The sequence below is a fragment of the Neovison vison genome, chromosome 4 (assembly GCF_020171115.1).
Source record: "Neovison vison isolate M4711 chromosome 4, ASM_NN_V1, whole genome shotgun sequence".
NCBI classification, from domain to species: Eukaryota; Metazoa; Chordata; class Mammalia; order Carnivora; family Mustelidae; genus Neogale; species Neogale vison.
In genome coordinates this window covers 199,816,891-199,830,902 of record NC_058094.1, presented here as the reverse complement: position 1 = coordinate 199,830,902, position 14,012 = coordinate 199,816,891, and the positions used below count along the sequence as shown (strand labels likewise).

The 14,012-nt window shown below is 36.8% G+C and overlaps 1 pseudogene; it reads right to left on the bottom strand.

The window, feature by feature from the left end:
- Window positions 1–392: 392 nt before the first annotated feature.
- LOC122905617 lies at window positions 393–563 on the bottom strand (annotated as a pseudogene).
- Window positions 564–14,012: the final 13,449 nt, after the last annotated feature.

Genomic DNA, 14,012 nt, shown 5'->3' with positions numbered 1-14,012 from the left:
GGTGAAGAACACCAGGGGGGCTCAGATGGTTAAGCATCTGCCTTTGGCTCAGGTTATGATCTCTGGATCCTGGAACTGAGTCCTGCATTGGGCTCCCTGTTTCTCCCTCTGCCTCTCCCCATGCTCACTCTCTCTCAAATGAATAGATTTTTTTAAATGAATTATTAAGCATCGAATAATTTCAAAAACAAATTTGTTTGGCAGTACCTCAAACTATTAATCATGTATTCCTTCATGCCAAATAATTTAACCAAAAACCATCCTTTGTGCTTTCTCCTGTTCCATCAAAACTTAATCTTCCAGGGCAAACTTCAGCTGGTTGTTAGAACCAACACAACTGATGTTTCCATGTGCAGATTTAAAATGTTTACCAAGTCTTGTCCCAATAAAATTGAGATTTCCTAATTCTAGTGGTCCTTCCCCATCAGAAACAATGTCATACTGAACACAATCAAAATCTGTGTTCAAATTAAAAATAAAAACAATCTCATCTTTCACTGATGACTTCATATGGGAGTGAGTTAAATTCAAACTATAGAAATGATCCCTGAAAGTATAGTCTTTGGGAGTGAGTTAAATTCAAAAGCTTTAGACAAGATACATCTTTTTACATCTAATACACCTAATTTTAATAATGAGAGAAATACAAGAAGGAAGAGATGTAAATATTATACATTTAACAAATATTAATTCGTGGTCATTTTAACATAAAAAGAACACTTGTTCAAATATTTGTGATGTATTTTAAACATATAGAAAAGTAGAGAGAGGGGTGCCTGGGTGGCTCGGTGGGTTGGGCCTCTGCCTTTGGCTCAGATCATGATCTCAGTGTCCTGGGACTGAGCCCCACATCAGGATCTCTGCTCAGCAGGGAGCCTGCTTCTGCCTCTCTCTCTGCCTGTCTCTCTGCCTACTTGTGATCTCTCTGTCAAATAAATAAATTAAATCTTTAAAAAAAAATGTAGAGAGAATAATATAAAGCATTTGCTGATATATCTCACTTCCTTGTCATATCTTAGTATTTTCCAATATTTGCTTCAAGTCCTTTTAAAATTATCCTTGAATAACACTCTATAATCCTATTCCAATCATTCCTCCTCCCACATAAAAAATAGTATAAATTTTTTATTCCAATCCATGCTTCCATACTTGACCAATTATCTATATGTATATGAAAATACATATACATATTTTTAAAGATTTATTTATTGGGGTGCCTGGGTGGCTCAGTGGGTTAAGCCTCTGCCTTCAGCTCAGGTCATGATCTCAGGGTCCTGGGATTGAGCCCCACATTGGGATCTCTGCTCAACAGGAAACCTGCTTCTCCCTTTCTCTCTGCCTGCCTTTCTGTCTACTTGTGATCTCTGTCTGTCAAATAAATAAATAAGATCTTTAAAAAAAAAAAGATTTTATTTATTTATTTGACAGACAGAGATCACAAGTAGGCAGAGAGGCAGGGCAGAGAGAGACGTAGAAGCAGGCTCCCCACCGAGCAGAGAGCCCAATGTAGGGCTCGATCCCAGGACCCCGGGATCACGACCTGAGCTGAAGGCAGAGGCTTTAACCCACTGAGCCACCCATGTGCCCCATGAAAATATATTTTTTTATTTGTTTTTAAACTTTATATTAATGGCATCCTTCTGCAAAACTCCCTTTTCTCTCAATATCAATTTTATAAATGATTTTTTGTTCACTGAAACTATAGTAATTGTGGATAAATATATTGTATATTGTATGAACATATCCTGATTTATATTAATTGTTCTCTAGTCAGTGGATTTTGAGGTGCTTTTCAGTTTTCAACTACCACAAAATGCTGCACTGATCAATTTTGAACATAAAGCTTTATTTATAATGGTAACATTCCCTTTATGGAAATGGAATTCCTGGCCAATAAATATTCATGCCTTTAACTTTACTGCTATTTATGAATTGCTCTTCTAAATGTCTATACTAATATCGAGTTCTACTGTAGTTTATAAAAGCTCTGATTGCTTCATGGTCTCCTTAATAATTGGTATTGTCATACTTCTTAATTTAGGACAAATGTATAGTCATAAATTATAATCTCAACTTTTAATTTGCATTTTCCAGATTGTTAATGAGGGTAAGTATCATTTCATATTTGTGGTTGGGACATTTGTTTGTCCTCTGTTATAAATCAACTCAATATTTGGTGATTGGATTATTGACTTCTAGGATTAAATATGTTCTGCATACTAATCCTAATTATATTATTTTCAAAAAAGCACATTCAAATTCCCTTTGTCTTTTTACTAGATTTTTTAAAGTACAGATTTTAGGGACGCCTGGGTGGCTCAGTCATTAAGCATCTGCCTTTGGCTCAAGTTATGATCCCAGGGTCCTGGGATTGAGCCCAGCATCAGGCTCCCTGATCAGCAGGAAGCCTGCCTTTCCCTCTCCTATTCCCCCTGCTTGTGTTCCTTCTCTTGCTGTTGTCTCTCTCTGTCAAATAAATAAACAAAATCTTTTTTTTTTAGTACAGTTTTTAATTGTAATACTGCTAAATCAATTAATCTCTAAGATGTGAGCTTTTTTTTTTCTTCCCCAATTTATTTATTTTCAGAAAAACAGTATTCATTATTTTTTCACCACACCCAGTGCTCCATGCAAGCTGTGCCCTCTATAATACCCACCACCTGGTACCCCAACCTCCCATCCCCCCGCCACTTCAAACCCCTCAGACTGTTTTTCAGATGTGAGCTTTTTGTGTCCTCTTTAAGATATCCTTCACCTACCTCAAATACATAAACATAATCTGCTATATTGTTCTCTCATAGTTTATAAGTAACCTATGGGTCTTTATTCTTCCCAAAATTTATTTTGGTATATGTTGTATGCTGTTGCATGATCAAGTATTCAATCTTTATCAGGGCCCAGATAAGAGGTATTTGCCTAAAAATGGCTTTGCAGTCCTCCAGACCCCTACAGGCCTGCATGGTATACATGTTCTTATTTAGGGGCTGGGTCATGGCAGAGGAGTAAGAAGGACATATATCAGAACACCTGACTTTTCGTATTATACACAAGCCCTTTTCCCTCACTCCAATACCAGTTCATAATCACTGATTCCCATGAGAGAGGCTATGGGTGGGAGAGTGTTATACCTGGGAAGTAGAGTATTGATAAAGAAAAAGCTAAATCTCCAGTTTACAGAGACTGGCTTCCTAGCCTGCAGCATTTCCTTGTAATTTGATTGGAAGTAATATTAAAAAAAGACTGTATTCATCATAATCAGATAAAGACAATCGTAGAACATGAGAAAAAGAGACACTCAGAGGTAAATTTTGGTAATGTGAACCCATAGAAAAGTGTTCCCTTCTATGTCAAGTAACCTGTCAGCTGTCAGGGATACCTTGACACTTGATTCTTACAAGCCATACCCTTGTTCTGATTTCATCAAATCTGAGACTCTTAATGGCCTCCATGTAACATGCTTACCAGGAGTGAATACACTGGTATGATTAACACAAATATCCAGTCCACTTCCACATTTCTATTCTAACTAAACTAAATTGAAATCTTGATTTTTGGGACATCTGGGTGGATGAATCGATTAAGCACCTACCTTCAATTCCGGTCATGATCCGGGGGTCCTGGGATTGAGCCCTGCATCAGGCTCCTTACTGAGAGGGAAGACTGCTTCTCCCACTTCCCCTGCCTGCCATTACCCCTGCTTGTATGCTCTCTCTCTCCCTCTCTGTCAAATAAATAAATAAAATCTGAAAGAAAGAAAGAAAGAAAGAAAGAAAGAAAGAAAGAAAGAAAGAAAGAAAGAAAGAAAGTCTTGATTTCTACATCAGGTTCTTCTGAGATTTAATAATATGTCCGCTTCCTTAAATGCAGTTGGTTTTCAGAACACATATGAGATGGAATTCCTGTCCCCTCAATACGTGAGAGTTTGTATCTGGACCATGAAGACATCACAGGGTGATACATGGATTGGAGGGATGAAGAGTCAGGTTTCTCCAGGCAACAGACCTTGGCCTCTTTGCAGGAGTTCTTCCTATGATTTTCCTGCGTGTTCTCTTCCAAGTGAAATGGCCTTTATTCAACTAGGTATAAACCAAGTCCTCCCTTTGAGGCACACTTTAAAGATAAACCTATTAAGAAACTGTTACTCATTCTCAAATTTCTCAAAATTCCTCAGTCTCACCATGACTCAGTATAGCCTTGGCAATTTATGTATATATTAATCTCTCCACTTTACTTGTAACTTGCTCAAGTGAAGAACTATACAATAGTCCATCTCTTTGGTCCTTACAGAATTTTGAAGCATAACCTGTATAATAGTAATTTCATAAATACATGTTGAATCAATTAGAAAAACTCAAGGTCCTCTACTGTGCCTTGATTCATACAGTATGTAGAGAAAGTTGACCATCATGTATTTTCTCTTCTTTTTTTGTTTTAAAGATCTTGTGTATTTATTTGAGAAAGAGAGCAAGCACAAGTGGGTGGGAAGGGCAGAAGGAAGGGAGGGGGGGGAGCTGGATCCAGCAGGTCCTGGATCCCAGGACCCTGAGATCATGACATGAGCAGAAGGCAGACACCTAACTGACTGAGCTACCCAGGCACCCCAGGTATTTTCTCTTCTAACTATGAAGCATTCTTAGCAATCAAAAAGGAAGAAACAGCACAATATAAAATAATAAAAAATAGTAATTAATAAAATAACCACAAATGTGTAAAAAAGTATATCTCATGGGCATTCAGCAGAACATTCAGTGTTCTCTTTTTTTTTCTCTTAACACTGCAGCATGAACACTTTCCATTCCTATAAAAAGCCCTTATAAATATATTTTAATATTTATTTTATCATGTATGTATAATGTCCCATTATACTGGCATACTATGACTTACTTATTATCACTCTAATATTGAACATTCAAGCTATTTCTACATTTTCATCATTATAAATAATGCTGCAGTAAATATCTTTTTCTGCATATTTCTTTACAATAAGGTCCCTTAGGATAAAGGGTAAGAATATTTAAGCCACTTACACACACTTCCAAATTGTTTTCTAAGTACCTTTGAGTGTTCCAATTTAAACTGTAGCCAGCAATACATATGAATCTATCTCTCCATGACCTTCTCAGTAGTGAATAGGGAAGTTTTTAAGCCTTCTTTTTACTCAGATGAAAAAATGGTTTACTATTACGGCTATGTTTTTTTCTTTGATTATCTTTAAGGTTATATTTATTGGTAATATCTATTTCAAATGTTATAATTTGTATTTTCTTTGTCTCTCATATTTCTGGAGTCCTTAGGGGTGCCTCTCATTGATTTTTATGAACTTTATGTATCAAGAATATTACCTTTTCAACACATGCTAGTTTTATACTTTTATGTGTTCAGATCTATACTTTTCTCTTCAAGATATATATTAAAGATTATATGTTTAGAAAATACTTATCTGGAGACTAAATGAATATTCTTCTACATAGATTTTTAAAGTGTTTATATTTATGCTTTAGTTCACCTGGACTTTCCTTGGAGTATACTCTCGAGTAAGGTTCCAAATAATTTGCTCATTTTTCCAATGTCATTTGGTTAACAATTAAAACAAAAAACCTTTTTTCTTATTCATAATATGAGGCCTCTTCTATTCAATATTAATTTCCTATACAAATCAGAGTCCGCTCCAGGATTATCTGTTTTGTCCTATTGTTTTGACTATCCTCCTACCAATTTGACAGTTTTCATAATTTGATCTTTGTAATCCATGTTTTAATATCTATTAAAGCAAATTCCCTGTCATTACATCTTAAAGAGTGGGTATACAGATGGACAAAGCTTAGACCATCTGTAACACTAATGGACAACCACTGCAGCAACCAGCCTGGGAAGCCGGCCCCCCACCCCTGGAGCCAAGATCAAAGACTGTGCCTTCCCTATTTTGCCACCAACCAGAGAAAGTCAAGAAAATGTGCTTCCTAAACCAATCAGTTCTAGGTAGCACACCCCAACATTTCCACTCAGAGCTACCTAAAACCTTCCCTTTCTTTCACTCTACGGTGTTCCCACTTCCTGCTTTCCTTTGAATCTCTGTAACACAGACACCAACACCAGTGATGGTGGCTGCTTCCCTTTCTGCAGCAAGCTCTGAACAAACAGCCTTTGTTGTCATCTGGGTTCTCTTCATTTATTTCCACACAGCTCTTTTTCAAAATCTTCATACCATTAATATCTCTTAAAATCACTTTTGAGGCTGCCTTTCTGGAAATAATATTAACCTTAAACACCAAAGAATTCCCAGGGGCTGTGTTTTGTATATAAAACTAAAACTTTTCCCCAAGGATCAATTCTTAAGTCAGGAAGCCACCCAGGCTTGGGGGTGGGCGGGGCTTTCCAAAGTTGTTATAATGAATGGTGTCAGAAGCTCTATTAGGGCCTGTTGCTTTTGTGCTGGGTACGGTTATGGGACACAGAAGCAGTCTCTATTATTCAAATTTTGTGTTTGCCATTTGAAATATATGAAATATATGATTAAAGATAAACTTTCTGGTACATATATTGGGCCTTTCTTGACAGCCAAGAAAGACCTAGTATGTACAGGAAATTATATTACTAACTATAACCTTCAGAAGTCTTTAGTCAAGCCCTTGAAAAGTTGAGCTTGCTGGAAGTCTAGGAAGACTTAGAATCCTCACAAACTGAGATGTGGCAAAGGCTTGAGCTCAGACTAGCTCTGGCTTCCTGAGATAGAGGTGACCTGTCTTGGAGGTAGGGGTGGGGAGGGAGTGACATGTGGAGGTACAGAGTCAGGGGAATGAGGGAATTACTGCCCTCACATAAATACAAACAGTAGGAAGGACTCAGGTACCAAGGGTAAAATCATTCTATTCTAAAGCCCAGGAGATAAAGAATCAAATTGAACATTAATCAGGTTTTGTTTTGTAGTTTAAAAAAAAAAAATTTCAGCTGAACTAAACTATAAAAATAAACACAAATAATCTATCTGATATTTTTTAGAAAGTGCCTTGAGCTAACTTCCAGAGTCTTTTTTTTTTTTTACTTTAATGCTTAGAATGACTCCCATATATAACCTAGAGTAAAAAGTATATGTAATGTGCTTCTTTTGGAAGATACAATAAGTCAACTCTTCTTTATTATTACTTATCAAAACAAACTATTATTCAAATCAAATAAAAGTTATTGATTTCCTCTTTGACAAAGATGTTATAAATCCTGAGATTATATAGGTTTCAAAGTACTTCTTTGAGGAAAATAACTGCATTTTTGTTTTTCTTGTGGAGTCTAATTTTTAGGGGAAAAAAATCACTTAGGCAGCAGGAAGCAATGCTATATAACCCAGCAAAATGATAGTAAATGTCAGATCCCATAGGGTTTAGTGAGGCCAAGGTGGCTGGAAGATACAGGGCAGAATTCCAGACAGAGAGGAGAGCTATGCAAAGAAAGAGTCCCACTTATCACATAGGGGTGCCTCTGAGTGTTAGGACAGGGCATGCATGCAGTGAAACACCAAGAGCTGGGCAAAAAGTCAGGGGAGCCATAAACTAAACAATTCCCAGATGTTCCATCTCTGCAGCCCAGAATGGAGAGTCCTCAATTATTCTCCTGGACTTTCAGTCATCAGAATCCCCAGAAGGACCAAGGACAGATATACTATTCATATAATACATATAGATACAAATGTATGTATCTATATATGTATACAGGGAGATATACATTATATATTGTATAAATGATATGCTCTGTATATATGTAGGCATAAACACGCAGATATTTCTGTGTATGTATATATTGCATATATGTGTGTCTATACATAAACATGTATATACTGAAAGAGAGAGAAGAGAGAAAGCAGTTACCTACTTGATAATCCAACTTCCAAAAAAAAAAAATATATATATATATATTCTTCTGTAGATTGGTTGAATCTACAACCAATTGTAGATTCAACCAATGGTTGATTCTCCTTGAATTCCTATTTATGCCACTGTTGTGTTTATAGGTTTCTTATTTCAAGCAAAAACACTCCTGCGAAGTATTGTTAAACCATTAACACCTTGACCTTGATGAGATTCTGAAATCAGTGAAGAAGGACCTTCCAGAAAGTCTGAGTAGAGCTCAGTATTTAACCCTGATATTCAGGAAGGACAAATTCTGGCTCCAGACTATCTCCCCATCCAAAGGCATAGTTAAAGCTCTACAAATGTAATTAGGTTACACTCCATACTAATGAAGAGACTTTAAGAATTGCGAAGTGCCACATCATCAACTGCTAATTTCTAAATGGAGTTTTAACAGCATGCGGTCATTAAATTTTTATAATTCTTAAATTAATTGAAAAGTGAACAAGTCAGGTCTGATCATTTTTTGTGTCTGCATGTCAATCAGCCAGACTGATAGATTCAGAAACAGAACTAACCATTTTCTTGATTTTCTCCTAATCAAGATACTTAAGTTTGTATCTCATCTCACCCCACTTAGTCTAATCAACTTGCCTTGTTCTGTGTCTGAGCCTCCTACCATGGTCTGTGAATCAATGTTTATAACAAAAGATGGGTAGGTTGTAAGTGCCTCCTCCAACATATCTCTGAATTTGTAATGGACATTATGCAAAGACACAAAGAGCAACACACACGGTGTTGTTTTGAAAGTACAGAATTATTTTAAATTAAACAATTTATTAATAACAATATTACTTACTGAGCATGTGGTAGGCACCTGGCATGCCTCTCACTGTTGGATTTTCATGCCAACTTGGAGAGAAGGCGCTGTTATTCTAACACATGCTTTGCAAATGAGGAATGTGGGAAGAGGAGATTCCAAATGATATGGACTAAGGTCACTTTTGTAAGGTCATTTTAAAAGCCAAATAGAGCTATTCATTGTGGTTTGATTTTTAAGTATGTGAAGTATTTATTTTGACAAAAAAAAAATCCTCTCAGACTAGAAATTGATAACTGTTAAAACTGTAAGAAATAAGGTAGTAGTTATCCTGCAGCTAAACAAATTTAAAAGTGGAGGCCCCAGCATGGTACCTTTTTATCTGCTCTCTGAAAATAAACCCCAGGATGTTTTTACCCTTAGGAAGCCTGCAGCCCCCGTGGCCTACCATCCTTCTCCCAGGAGATTTTTCCAGCAAAGTAGAGCAGCTCTGGCGAATTCTAACTGCTCTCATATACTCGGAAAGGACTGTTTTTCACAGGTTTCATCTGACCTCTGCCCCAACAGTAAGAAAATCAGACTAAATTTATGCTGGACAAATTTTCGATAACTTTGATGAGAAATATTTTTTACCAACAGCAGCCTGGTCTCTATCTAACCTTTGGCACATTTCCACATTGATAAATATCAGCTTATGACCAAGAAAACTAATTTTGTAAATAATTTAATAATTTTTTCCTGTTGGAAATTGTAATCTATTTGCAAAATGATCCCATGGTTATTACTTTAAAACAGCTAAGGATGCTGCATTTGTGGATATTATACATATTTACTTGTTTTTGTTTTGTGTTTATGGTCCTTGAGCATCATGCTTCCCTCAATATTGCAAAAGAATGAGCTAATTCAACACCAGTCCAATTAGAAGTGTTACTATACAAAAATTGTTGGTTTGGATGTGCACTAACTTAAAAAATACTGAGCAACTACCATGTGGCAAGCACAGTTCTATGTGCTTATCTGTACTTTATCTAGGTTTTTGTTCTCTACTCAAAGCCCCAGGTGGCAGGCCATTACTGTAGAGCAACACTCAATGCAATCTAAAGTTATAATAAAACCTACATATAAATAGCTTTTGGATAGTCCATAGAATTTTTCATAATGGGATTTTAACTACCATTTAAAATATTTAGCATGAAGTATTCTTATATCGGCATGAACACTGGACAATGATTATCTATAATTCTTAGTCACTCAGGTTCCAGGGTTAAGGCTGGTTTAGAGAAACCCGTTAACTCTGCTCTGGCGTGACAAACTTTGTTCAAATCCCAGGAAAATTCTCTGTGTCACTTGACCTGCGTCTTCAAAACAAAGGCAACTAAGTCCAAGCACCATAATGATTTAAGGATTGTGCTATTGCTGATATAAGCATCTGAAACAAATTGGAATATTGAGGAGGATTTGAGTGGTAGAAACATTTAGGGAAGAGGAGAGGCAAATCAGTTAATTTGTCAAATCTTTCTTCACAGGAAGCATGAAAGAAATGGATTCTTCCATGAGTAACTAATATTTCTAAGTAATGTCAATTGCCCCCCCTTTTTTTTTTGCTTCTCATTTTGTTCCAAATGGAGTTGGCAGAGATATTAAAAAATTAGTGTAGTACATGAAACACTTGCATATGGCAGAGAATTTTTGCAGTATTAAATAATTCATAATACTATTTAAATTGCATAAATGTTAGTCTAGAGGAACATGCATGAATGTAATACTATTTTTCAGACTAGATACTGAATACTTCCTAATAATGAGCCTTCCCATTGCTCCATAGCCTTGTCAACAATTATTATTGTGATTCTTTTTAATTTTAGCCATTTTGGTAATGTCGCAGTTTCACTGGTATAAGGAAAGTTATGAAAGCAATAATTTTCCCTTAAATACAGATGCATTCTTTGTGCCATACGTGGCAGCTGGTAGTTTAAATTTGTCAGTAGGTAAAATCATCATGATGGTAGCCACAGCTCTGACATTCATCAGAACAGGTCAGAGATAAGACATAATATTTTATGAATCTGCTCAAAGATGAAAAATCTTCAGTAAACATAAATCAAATTTGACGTTACAACTATTGGGCATATAATAGAAATGTCAACTAAATCCTAGTAAAGGAATTAGAGTTAAATTTTTTTATCTTATGTTAGTCACCATACAGTACATCATTAGTTTTTAATGGAGTGTTCCATGATTCATTGTTTGCATATAACACCCAGTCTCCATGCAATCTGTGCCCTCCTTAAACCCATCACCAATCTCACCCATTCCCCCACCCCCTTCCCTTCTAAACCCTCAGTTTGTTTCTCCGAGTCCACAGTCTCTCACAGTTCATCTCCCACTCTGATTCCCCCCACCTTTGTTTTTCCCTTCCTTCTCCTAATATCCTCCATGCTATTCCTTATGTTCTACAAATATATGAAACCATATAATTGACTTTCTCTACTTGACTTATTTAACTCAGAATAATCCCCTCCAGTCTCAGTCACATTGATGTAAAGTTTGGGTATTCATCCTTTCTGATGGCTGAGTAATATTCCATTGTGTATATGGACCACATCATTTTTATCCATTCATCTGTTGAAGGGCATCTTGGCTCTTTCTACAGTTTGGTTACTGACACAGAAAAAGATGACCTAACAAGACTTAAGTGAAACAACAGATTTTCAAGGAAAAAATTGTGGTCTTTCACATAAAACAAAATTAATTTTGAATTTGCAATATCCAGAGCTATTTGATATGAACTGTACACTATTGATAGTGTAAGCAAAACCCATAAAGAAATATCCAAACAGGTCTAAATTTGGCAATTTCTCTTTTTAAAAAATATATATTTTTTCATTTAGAGAGTTTTTTAAAATCAAAAGAAATTTCATATGAAATATGTAAAAGTCAAAGCTAGTTAAATATGAGAACAATATTATGAGACTATATTAGAACAATAAAACAAAAATAGTTTGCATGACCATGAAAGGCAATATTTATAAATTATCTTGAAACTAATTTTTATGAAGAATATATTTCTGGTATTATGGATTGAAGTATACACTTCAACTAAAGAGAGATTTAAACAATTTGAGCAACACGTAATAAGTTGTCTGCCAAATCCAACTCCCCATTCAGGTTAAAAGCCATGGTTCAAGTGGAAACAAACCATAAGCTGGTGATTGAGGGTTATTTCTCAAAAAGAAAAAAACTGCAGTGGATCAAAGCCATTCTCTCTCTGTGTGTGTGTTCATCAAAAATGTGAGTTGAAGGGACGCCTCGGTGGCTCAGTTGGTTGGGCGGCTGCCTTCGGCTCAGGTCATGATCCCAGCGTCCTGGGATTGAGTCCCACATCGGGCTCCTTGCTCGGCGGGGAGCCTGCTTCTCCCTCTGCCTCTGCCTACCACTATGTCTGCCTGTGCTGGCATGCTCTCTTTCTCTCTCTCTCTGACAAATAATAAATAAATAAATAAATAAGATGTGAGTTGAAGATCATGAAGGGATGCTTAGACCCTGAGAAATGACAAGAAAGGATCTTGTGTGAGAGAGGGAATCAGGATAAGGTAGTGAGAGAAGAGGAGGGAACAGACTCATAGAGATAAACAGAGATGAGAGACCCAGACAATTTCAAAGTAGAAGGTGGATGGGGAACCTAGGAGGTCTGAACTCTCCAGCAATCTGTTCCAAGTGAATTTCTTCCATGAGAACTCTACAAGATTTTCCTACAAAGAAACCTGGATACCCAGTTCCATAGTACTTACCTCCTTGTGATTATTAGTTTCCATTTCTGTCTTTCCAGTAGACAGCTCACAAGTCTAAGGGAGTAGAATCTACATCTGATTTCCATTTCCATCCTCAAGGCCTAACACATACTGAATGCTCCAAAACTGTAAAAAATGAATAAAGGTGATCTCATTTAAAAATCAAACCCTAAGGGACGCCTGGGTGGCTCAGTTGGTTAAGTGACTGCCTTCAGCTGAGGTCATGATCCTGGAGTCCCAGGATGGAGTCCCACATCAGGCTCCCTACTCAGCAGGGACTCTGCTTCTCCCTCTGACCTTCTCCCCTCTCATGCTCTCTCTCACATAAATAAATAAAATCTTTAAAAAAATAAAAATAATAAAAATAAAAATCAAACCCCAAGTCCTCCCCCACCCTTTCAACTTTGCCAATCAGAGCAGAAGAACAGAACTAATAACATCACAAGTTGCGACATGCCGAGGGGAAATAGGGAATTGGGAGTTGGGGGAGGGGGAGGAATTGAACAGAAGGAAAAGAATTTTAACAGTCCTAGCTGAAGGCAGTGCTTCTCAGACTTTATACATGTCAGAGTCACTTGGAGGGCTTGTGAAAATTCTGATCACTAGGCCACATCCCCAGTTTCTGAATCAGTAGATCAGAGGTAGGGCCAAAAATGTTCATTTCCAATGAGTTCCCAGATACTGTTCATACTTCTGACCAAGGACCTTATGTAGAAAACTACAGGCTTAATTAAGGGAATGGGAGGTGGGGGAAATATTGAGGAAGAAATAGAGGACAGTAGGAGAATTATAATTGGCTTCATAGATTAAGAGGCATTAAGGTATAATTCTCTGTCAGAAAAACTGATTAAGAGGCTGTAATTGGTATCTTGGAATTGATTGGTTAAGTTTAATTGGTATTACTGTTTTAAGCAAGTAGACTTAAGATGACCATATGTCTAGGTTTGTCTGGGAGAGTCTTGATTTTCTCCTATAGCCCAGCATAATGATTAATAGCACTCCCTTTCTCTCTCAGGGGTGCCCCAATTGGGACAATAAATTATATGGTCACCTTGCTTACTTATAAGAATGAAATACAAAATGTGTGCGAGCTGTGAGGGGTGCTGCTTCTTAGTCTATCTGGGCAAGAGAATGAATGAGCTGGTGAAAAGGAGAAACAAAGATTTTTATCTGTTTAATGCCCTTTCTAAAGGATTTTTGAAAAATACTGAGTAGCAGACACCATCCAAGACAGAGAGACAGCACTCTGGAAACCAGGCATAGAAATAAATAAGTGCCAGACCTGAAATCAAGATGATTAATGGCTAGGTTTTTCTTAGCCCAGAAGAAAGGTATGCCTTTTGATGGCTAGGCCTTTTCAGGACACACTTAAAGGGAGGAAAAAATATTAATCCCCTGATACCTTGTCTCAGTATAGCTGAGAGAGAGTCCAGGAAGGAATCTGTTCTTTCCACAAACATCTTGGGAAATTCAGATGCATGCCATTCATTGAACATACTTTAAAAAACTTTTTAATAGTTTTTTAAAGTATGTTCAATGAATGGCATGCATCTGAATTTC